General features: G+C 35.4%; 1 long non-coding RNA gene across 4 annotated transcripts in view; it reads left to right on the top strand.

Annotated features, from left to right (window-relative positions):
• The first annotated feature begins 60 nt into the window (after positions 1-60).
• Positions 61-10,806, top strand: part of LOC127875917 (uncharacterized) — a 38,579-nt gene continuing 27,833 nt past the window's right edge. The window contains exons 1-4 of one of the 4 annotated variants that reach the window (XR_008047511.1): positions 79-223; positions 968-1,108; positions 2,319-3,946; positions 4,092-5,991. This is a non-coding gene — a long non-coding RNA (uncharacterized LOC127875917). Of the gene's footprint in view, positions 224-967; positions 1,109-2,318; positions 5,992-10,806 lie in introns of those variants that run through there. The other 3 variants (XR_008047510.1, XR_008047508.1, XR_008047509.1) reach the window with 3 other exon arrangements.

The raw sequence follows: 10,806 nt of genomic DNA, 5'->3' as shown, positions 1-10,806 counted from the left end.
ACAAACCATACCGAAGTAATCAAAACACAAATTCACATAAATAGACTTGTGTTTAACGATTATAGTAAAATAATTCTCGTTTGAAGCCTAAAATCAGAACCGTAACCGATTCGCCTACCTGGATTTACAGGTAGCATCACAGCCAAGAAAGGCAAGATGTCGGCTCAACATAGTTGCAAGAAAATATTGATACTTCTTATTTTATGTTTGTCTTTAGTTCTAGGTAAGATCATTTTGTAAAACATATCGACTAATCGCTCAATTACGTGTCATTAATGATCAGTTTTGTAAATTGGTTACACACACGTTAAAAATGTCAATTTGTCGAACAACAACAACAAAAGCCAGACCATAACAGTGTTTTATAATGGCCTATTTTGGCCAAGTGTAGGAATGTTTGATGGATAAATCGCTTGCTGTTTCTTTAAACTTTATTTGGTTTTCTTATTTGAAGTTTACGTTAGATTATAAATTATGTGGTTGTGAAGGGACTTCTACAGTTGTTCATTTATTCATTATACTATATAGGGGTATTTTTTTATTTAGCTTTATGGATAGAATTTCAAACTCCTGTGATTTATTTTATAACTTCATTGCATGGAAAGCCAAGAGCTAATTAAAACACTCTTGAGTTTGTTTCCTGAGTAGAACCAGTAGTTGGTGTCTTCTTGATATAATGAGAGCTCAACTATGAGGACACTGTATACGCTCTGCCTAGGCGACAGTTGTATTCCTTGTATATATAGAGTATTTTTCTTGAAGGTCTCAGTTTTCCATTATGTTATAAAACATATTTTGTTTGTGTTTCATCAAAGATCTTATGACATATGGTTTATTTTTCACCTTAAGTTCACAATAAATGCCAAAACAAAAGCATAGGTGAAAAATATATAAAGGAAATCCAATTACTGAACATGATTAAAAGTTTTTTTATTTCATTGCCATCTTGTTAAGTTTTGCTTTATAGAATGCAGTGCTCAGATAAGATGTTACGTTTGTTCAACTCAATCTGGGGAGTACGCCTCGTTGTGCGGGGACAACTTCAGACTTCAGTCCATCAATGCTTACCAGTGTGAGGGAACTTGTCAAAAAACAAGAGGATATAGAGGTAAACTGTTTAAAACATATGCCTTGTATTACCTAATATAAGTTAACTTCCTGAGGGACTTGACCTGGCTTCATTAACTACAAGACTAGAAATCCACTATTTCTATCCTGAATGCTGTGTATCATTAAATGTTAGACATAATTTGACTCTTAAAGGGGCCTTTTCACAGTTTTCGGCATGTTTTGAAATAAGTCATTAAATGCTTTATATTAATAAATGTAAACATTGGATCTTAAAAGCTTCAGGAAAAAATCAAGAATAAAATTTTAAAAAGGAAAAAAAAAGTAGCTGGACCTGAACCGGTGACCCCCGGAGTCCTGGAGAAACCTGGAATAAAAACTCATTAGCCTGCTCGGCTATTCTGCCAAGCATACTAAATTGAAGTATTTTATGCATTATATGAGCAATCTTCGTAGTTTCACAAAATTTAATGACAACAACAGAACTCTTCAAATTATTCAATTGTTTTGCCTTGCAACGCTTTATAATTTTTAGGTTTTTAAATCGTCAAAAGATGCATATATTGGCTATATTAGACCATGGTAAATGTTCAGTAATACTGTTTCCTCACAAATATCATAACTAAAACGAAAATTTGCGGATCTGAAACTATTTTTTTTCATTTTTGTCAATTTACCAAACCGTGAAAAGATCCCTTTAAGTAAAAAATTAATGATCCTGATGGTGGTGTCTCAGTCCACCACAGGGTTCCAATCTAACTGTATGGTTACAGAAAATAAAACATTGAAATCAGAAATTAAAAAAAAACTTTCAAGAAATAATTTCAATAATGAAATGGGGGATTGAAACATTATAACACTTTTAATATTTATGTTATTGTACTTGCATCTGCTCTCGTCTCTTTTGCCTGTTGGAAAAAAACAGATGTAGGTTGCACAGGAATTTGTTTTACCTCCTATTTAATACTGATTTACTGGAGATCGTCTAGACAGGTACATGATATGTACAACTAGGTTTAGCAGTATATAGTTTCATCAGTGTATAAACTAATATTTCTATATACTAGTAATATGCTGTTCTATATTCTATATACATGAAGTATCACAGTCTTGATGATTTTTATGTAACTCTTAGTAAGATATTTGTCACACCTGTACCTGGCTTATTTTAGAAGGACAGGTCTCACTCTTCAATGGCAAGTGCTCTTGTTGTTGTCCTGCCAATGCATACAACCCCATAATTATTTCAGATGAAGGTGGAAGGCGTGTGGTGGAGGTAACAAGAAGTTGCGTACAATACACTGGGGATGGCTGCAAGAGTGGTCCTAACCAAGGCATCAGTGCTGACATATGTACCTGCAACGAAGAATTGTGTAATCATGGTGAAAAGAAACAGATTTCAGCGGCATATTTGGCAACAGCTTTGATTGTAAACCTTATTTTGTTTTTATTATCAAAAGTGTGAGAATGGATACAGCTGTTATGCTGAGCCATACTAATCTAGGATGTGACATTGGCCCACTAAAAATGTGATATTATTCTTGCTTGTTGGGTTGTGGGAATCTGTTTTTTCATGTGTTCAGCATAATACTATGAAAAAGCTACATATTTAATGTATTATTATCAGATCATAGAACATTTTATTGGATCTGAACCAAACATAAACACATTACTGTGAAACAGCATGCCAGTGATTACATGATGACTGCTATTCTATTATTTTACCAAAGTGCAAGCATGTCTTTAAGCAGACTTGAAGTGGTTGATCAGCAATTGGTGTTGGTTGTCTGCCCTAGGTTATTCTCCTATCTGATGTTTTCATTATCTGTGAGCTAGTGGTGAATGGGGACTGTCTTGCATCACCCATGGTTCATCAACGAGTAGGGAGCTGGGGACCGTTTCAATAAATATCGTTGTACACATTTACGATGCGATACATTTTTCGAAGATACATAATTGCTTAAGTAAAATCACATGATTATAAATTTTCAGTACTTAATTAATTACATTGGCATCTCAAGTGCCGTATATATTTGACAAGCATGGCGAGCTAGTTCGTCTACTTATCAAGATTACAAAATTCTCTCATAAGTTAAAATTGTCGTACAATCGTTTATGAAACAGCCCCCAAACTTCATTTTCCTTTTTATCTTTTCCAAAATTAAAAAAAATACAGGACCATTAATTCTGTGGTTTTATAATTGGTAATATCAGATCAGGAACACCATGGTTTTTGTCCAGTTTCAATTGGAAAAGCTGTTTTATGAAACTTTGGCAGATGGTCTATGAGTTTTATTAGCTCAGGTTACAAACAACTCTGACTCATGCTATAAGATTCAGATTTATTACTTCTTCAAGGCTTATAAGTGTAATAAGTACAAAACACTTATTTCTAGGATAAAGGCTTCATGTTTGTCATATTGTGACCAGCCTTGCACTCCAAACAATCTTAAATCATAACGTGGTACCTCAATCACATATATATTTTATGTCATAATCATATACACTTTTTTTTACACACTTTGTGTATACACCATTGTGACAGTACTTATGTTATGTTAGTTTTTGGTGGGATTTTTAGTCCCCTACCGGTTTCACCGGAGGGGACTTATGGTTTTGTCTCCGTCCGTCTGTCCATTTCACTTTTCTGGATCCTGCGATAACTTTAAAAGTTCTTAATATTTTTATGCCCCCCTTCGAAGAAAAGGGGGTATATTGCTTTGCACATGTCGGTCTGTCGGTTGGTCCGTCCACCAGGTGGTTTCCGGATGATAACTCAAGAACGCTTGGGTCTAAGATCATGAAACTTCATAGGTACATTGATCATGACTCGCAGATGACCCCTATTGATTATCAGGTCACTAGGTCAAAGATCGAGGTCACGGTGACCCGAAATAGTAAAATGGTTTCTGTATGATAACTCAAGAACGCTTAGGCCTAGGATCATGAAACTTGATAGGTAGATTGATCATGACTCGCAGATGACCCCTATTGATTGTCAGGTCACTAGGTCAAAGGTCAAGGTCACAGTGACCCGAAATAGTAAAATGGTTTCCGGATGATAACTCAAGAACGCTTAGGCCTAGGATCATGAAACTTGATAGGTAGATTGATCATGACTCGCAGATGACCCATATTGATTTTCAGGTCACTAGGTCAAAGGTCAAGGTCACAGTGACCCAAAATAATAAAATGGTTTCCGGATGATAACTCAAGAACGCTTATGCCTAGGATCATGAAACTTCATAGGTACATTGATCATGACTGGCAGATGACCCCTATTGATTTTCAGGTCACTAGGTCAAAGGTCAAGGTCACGGTGACGCGAAATAGTAAAATGGTTTCCGGATGATAACTCAAGAACGCTTATGGTTAGGATCATGAAACTTGATAGGTAGATTGATCATGACTCGCAGTTGACCCCTATTGATTTTCAGGTCAATATATCAAAGGTCAAGGTGACCTGAAATAGTAAGATGGTTTCCGGATGATAACTCAAGAACGCTAATGGCTACGATCATGAAACTTCATTGGTACATTGATCCTGACTTGCAAATGACCCCTATTGATTTTGTGGTCACTAGGTCAAAGGTCAAGGTCATGGTGACCCGAAATAGTAAAATGGTTTCCGGATGATAACCCAAAAATGCTTATGCCTAGGATCATGAAACTTCATAGGCACATTGATCATGACTCGCAGATGACCCCTATTGATTTTGAGGTCACTAGGTCAAAGGTCAAGTTCACGGTGACCTGAAATAATAAAATGGTTTCCGGATGATAACTGAAGAACGCTTATTCCTAGGATCATGAAACTTGATAGGTAGATTGATCATGACTCGCAGATGACCCCTATTGATTTTCAGGTCACTAGTTTCATGAAACTTGGAACATGGATAGATGGCAATATGGACATTATGCATGTCATTTCATTTCGTTCCTACCTCAAAAATTATGGTTGCTATGGCAACAAATACACTAGAAATACTGCTGAAAATGGTGGTTTTTCTGGATTCTGCGATAACTTTTAAAGTTCTTAATATTTTTTCATGAAACTTGAAACATGGATAGATGGCAATATGGACATTATGCACGTCATCTCATTTCGTTCCGACTTAAAAAAATTCTGGTTGCTATGGCAACAAATACACTAGACATACTGCTGAAAATGGTGGTTTTCTGGATCCTGCGATCACTTTTAAAGTTCTTAATATTTTTTCATGTAACTTGAAACATGTATAGATAGCAATATGGACATTATGCACGTCATTTCATTACGTTCTGACGTCAAAAATTATGGTTGCTATGGCAACAAATAGAATAGAAATACTGCTGAAAATGGTGGTTTTCTCGATCCTGCAGTAACTTTTAAAGTTCTTTATATTTTTTCATGAAACTTGAAACATGGATAGATGGCAATATGGACATTATGCACGTCATTTCATTTTGTTCCTAAATAAAAAAAAATTGGTTGCTATGGCAACAAATATATATAAAAAAATCTGGAATTTCTGACAATGGTGGAGCCAGTAGGGGACTTATATTGCTTGACAATAGTCTTGTTTATTTCTTGTTTTTTATTCCATTTTTTTTTTCATCATTCACATACTATATTTGTCATACAACATATTTTGATTCAAATTCACAAAATTGTTTTGTCTGTCTATGCTGTTGTAAGCTCATCTGACCACCAAATCCTCATGGTGAGCTATTGTTGTCACCTTGTATGTCTTGTGTCATCAACATTTAGGTTGTTATTGCACAAGAGGAAATATTTCTCATCCTATCCTAATGAGACTTGTTCAGAATGTATAACTTAACAAGGGACAAAATTGTCACAAAACCAGGTTTTCATTGTGAAAAAAAATTCTGATAAAGGGAGAAAACTCAAACTGAACTTTTGAAATGAACAAAAAAAATTAACCCACTTTGTAAGTTTGTTTTTTTTAAATCTATTTTTAGTCGTGGCGACCTTGACATTGGAGATATTGACGTGATTCTTTCGTGCGACACACCGTCCCATGATGGTGAACAAATGTGCCAAATGATTTTAAAATCTCACAATGAATGACATAGTTATGGCCAGGACAAGCTAATTTATGGCCATTTTTGACCTTTGAACTCAAAGTGTGACCTTGACCTTGGAGAGATCGACGTAATTATTTCGCGCGACACACCGTCCAATGATGGTGAACAAATGTGCCAAATGATTTTAAAATCTGACAATGAACGACATAGTTATGGCCCGGACAAGCTTGTTCCGCCAGCCAGCCAGCCAGCCAGCCAGCCAGCCAGCCCGCCCGCATTCGCCAATCTAATAACCAGTTTTTTCCTTCGGAAAACCTGGTTAAAAATATCTAGGCACAGTTCGAATATGGTTCCAAAACCTAGGTCAACAGAAGAAACCTTGTAATCACTAGAGGGCGAGGCCACCTTTAAGACTCAATCTGGATGGAACTTGCTCAGAATGTTTTTTTCCAAGCAATTTCTTAGCTGAGTTGATTATGGGTCATGTGCATACAAAAGCTAGGTCACCAGGTTCAGTCTTAGAAAAAAAACTTGCTTCCACACTAGCTTCCCCATTCATGATGAAAAATGGTGAGAATGTGAAACTTCGTAATGTCTATCTTTACAATATCTAGGCCGAGTTTGAGTCTTGGTTATGAACATCCAAAAACTAGGTAACCTAGTAAAATCTTTGACAACCTTGTCACAATTATAGATGCCGCATTTATGTTGTAAAATTGATTGAACTTGGTAATAATGTTTATTTTGATAATACTTAAAATTGCGAATTCAGGTCACATGTCCAATAACTAGGTCACCGGGTCAAGTGTGAACAATTGTTTTTTTCTCAGCCTTAGGTGAGCAGTTTAGGGCCATCAATCCCCATCATGTTCCTCTTGTTGTTTAAAATGTATTGTTACATTTTCTGTCAGAACTATTTATACAAACTCTAAACATTTCAGTGGTAAAATTAGTAAGACTAAACAACATTTTCTTTTCCATTGATAAGTGTCTTCAGAATACTTGCATTTTATGTTGGCTGCAAGCTTTTCCCTACAGCATTTAAAGCACAAGAATACCATTTTCCCAATCTTTGGTACCCCTATGTCTGAATTTCCTAATATTATCTTTTTGAGCTTGTTTTAGCTCTGAAGTAATGTAAAAACTAATATAACAACCATTTTTAACAATTTCCAAGTGCCAGTCTTTGCTTCTCTGCCTTAACAAAATCTTAGGGAAAGGCCTGCTAGAGTGGTTGAGTTTTCTTATCCATTTCTGACAATGATTTTATTATTATACTTAATGACATATCATAATATTTTTTGTGATCCTTATTTTACGATTTATATATTTTTATGCAATGAAATTGATAACATTATATGCTTGATTGTCTTAATAAAATATTTTTGTATTAATTTTTCACCTTGTTACTTTGATTCATTAAAAACATGACTGCCATGGTTCAGGGCGGTTTTCTTTATAAGGCTTCATTTAATGTCAGCAGTTTTATTGGAGTCACACTGTTGATCAGGTGGTGGTTAACAAACATAAAATGTTCAATGTTTGTGGGGCTCAGTACTCCCACATCTATCAACCAATTAAATTGACACTTCAAACATTTTATGACCGTTAGGACCCCCATCATTAGTGCATCAAGACATTTTTTCCCCCAGTGATCCACTCACTCCAGAGGTATTTGCCCGTGAACACAGCTGACAGTGATGCAGATTGTTTGTCATGTTATTAAGAAATCTCTAGAAATTATAAGTGAATCTAAAACCTGTAACATAAGTAATTTGTTTCTTTGGCTGAAACTACCAAAGGTAAAAAAAAAATGACAGCTTTCTTTCCATTTTCTGAAACCACTTATTTGGTTATGTTGCCTCTGCCATAATAATGGCAGAAGGGCACAGAGTGTTACCACTGTTCATATATTTAGAATCCGGCTCATAAGGTTCCGTCCATAAAGTACGTCACGCTCCAGTAGGGGAGGAGGAAGCGTAAGAAAGTGTGACAGTGACAAAGGAGAAAGCGGTGGTCAGGCCAAGTGTGACGTCACACATTCATTAAATTGTGAAATTGTATCTACTATTAATTTTTTTTTTAGTAAAACGTATAGCTTAAAACAAGATGTGTTTGTGAAACACAATGTCCCCCTATATGATGTTTGACCTTGACCTTATGAAGGATGGCCTTGACCTTGACCTTTCACCACTCAAAATGTGCAGCTCCCTGAGATACACATGCATGCCAAATATCAAGTTGCTATCTTCAATAATGCAAAAGTATTAATAAAATAAGCGATTTGGGCCACATATATTTGACCTCTGACCTTGAAGGATGACCTTGACCTTTCACCACTCAAAATGTGCAGCTCCATGAGATGCACATGCATGCCAAATATCAAGTTGCTATCTTCAATATTGCAAAAGTATTTATAAAATAAGCGATTTGGGCCACATATATTTGACCTCTGACCTTGAAGGATGACCTTGACCTTGACCTTTCACCACTCAAAATGTGCAGCTCCATGAGATACACATGCATGCCAAATATCAAGTTGCTATCTTCAATAGTCAAGGTCACTGTAGAAACTTGGGGAGTTTTGCATATGCTTTATATAGATATAGTAAAAATACATGTTCAAGTCAGGCGTATCACTATGTCCTGCATTATGGGATTTCAAAATTAATTGGGACCAAAAATTTCATATCAAGAGAACATAAGCTTAGCTGCAACCATGTCCCTTTCCTGAAGGTCATGTTCACAGTGGACACTTTGAGTTTGTGAACATTCTTTAATTTAATTAAACCTATTTGTTTAAGCTCAATTGCATAGAAAGCCTAAGACTTATTTGAAAGGCGTTCAAGTTCACTTCTAAGGGCTTGTACTTGATGCCTCTTCGGGAGATCTAAAGAACGCTCCCACATTTGAGATCGAATTTGTGACCTGGTTGCTAGGTGGACACCATATCCACTACTCCACGGCAACCTTAACATTCCTTACAAGGCTATAGTCAAATTACATGTTTATGTCCATCATTTTTGGTCATGTATCTTTGTCATGCATTATTGGATTTCATCACAAATTGGCACAATTAAAACTGATATATATACATGTGTGTTACGTGAAACAATCTTGTTTTTAGTCACTTCAGGGCAAAGGCCGAAATTAACGCTTTCTTTATTTCTTTTATGTTTAGAATGAAAGCACATGTTGTTGGCCAGTCCATAACTTGCTGTGCTGATTTTGAAATAAACAAGCAAATTCGTTGAATTGATATCCTCCTTCAATATGCTTCTGGACACAAAAGTTTTTTTGTTTTTTTTTCAAGATACAAAAGGCCATAACTCCGAACGGTGTACAATGCCATTTGGCGTGCATCATCCTCTTATCCATATATATATACTCATACCAAGTTTCAATGAAATCTGCCAAAGCACTTCAAAGATATGGCTCCGGACACAAAAAAGCATTTTTTCAAGATACAAAAGGCCATAACTTCGTTATTAACAGACGGTGTACAATGCCATTCGGCGTGCACTATCCTCTTATCCATATATATACTCATACCAAGTTTCAATGAAGTCCGCCAAAGCACTTCCAAGATATGGCTCCGGACACTAAAGTGCCGGAAGGACGGAAAGACGGATGGAAGGACGGACAACGCCAAAACAATATCCCTCCGCCTATGGCGGGAGATAATTAGCCCAAAGGATAACAATAAAGACATGTTGTCATGTGCAAAACGATGTTCAAGAATATGATCATCAATGTGAAAATGTATCTTCAATATTTCCAGTGTATATCTCTTATGACATAGTGAGAAATATGCCAAAGCTTTTAATACAAGTAAAAAAGGGTAAATAACTCTTCAAGATACTTGATTTTGAAATAAAAGGCTTATACCAGTTAACACACTTGTGAAATGAAACCAAAACAAGTAATACTAGCAGAGCAGAAATCGTTTTATAGCTTGCCTGAGCACATGCTAATTTAAATGTGAGATATTTTAGTAAGCAACTGTCTGTCTTTGCACACATCTACCGGTATTTTCACTAATATTTGAAACCCCATGTGTTGGAAGTAAACCTGCATTAACAAATGCTCCTTGGGCGGTCTTCTGCAAAACTTCCGATCATTTGTTATCATTAAAATGCATTAAGAAATGAAAATCTTTTAAGAAACCACATTCTTCTTAGCAATATATATTAGAAAATTCTAGATGAAAATATATGTTGTTGCCTGATATACAATGTCTGAGTCACCATTTTGTTCTCACTGATAAAAAAAAATGAGTCTTCCAAGACTTTGATGTTTGACAAACAATATTCGTCTTTGCAAGTTACCTATGTTAAACTGTTATTGGTTAATACATGTATTGACAAAAAAATTGAAAAAAGTAATTTATAATATTTATCAATTAAGTGAAGTACTGTAATGAATCAAACAGAATAAAACAAGAGCTTTTATAATCCGGTTTTGAATGTTTGCACACTAATAATAAAGGAATAAGGTGTCTGCATTAAAAAATATTTGACTTTATCCACACAAAAACAACACATGAAATAAATTTTGAAGAATAAAAACTTGTAAAGACGTCATAAATTTAAAGAAAAATAACTGGAAAATTTCAAATACATGTGAAAGAAGGTTTGATTTTAGTACACACAAAGCAACATGAATTGCACTGTTATGTGTTGGAAAAGAAAATAAGACTTCAATTATTTT

Source organism: Dreissena polymorpha, chromosome 4, assembly GCF_020536995.1.
Source record: "Dreissena polymorpha isolate Duluth1 chromosome 4, UMN_Dpol_1.0, whole genome shotgun sequence".
Lineage (NCBI taxonomy): Eukaryota > Metazoa > Mollusca > Bivalvia > Myida > Dreissenidae > Dreissena > Dreissena polymorpha.
This window is presented reverse-complemented; position numbering and strand designations above follow the sequence as displayed.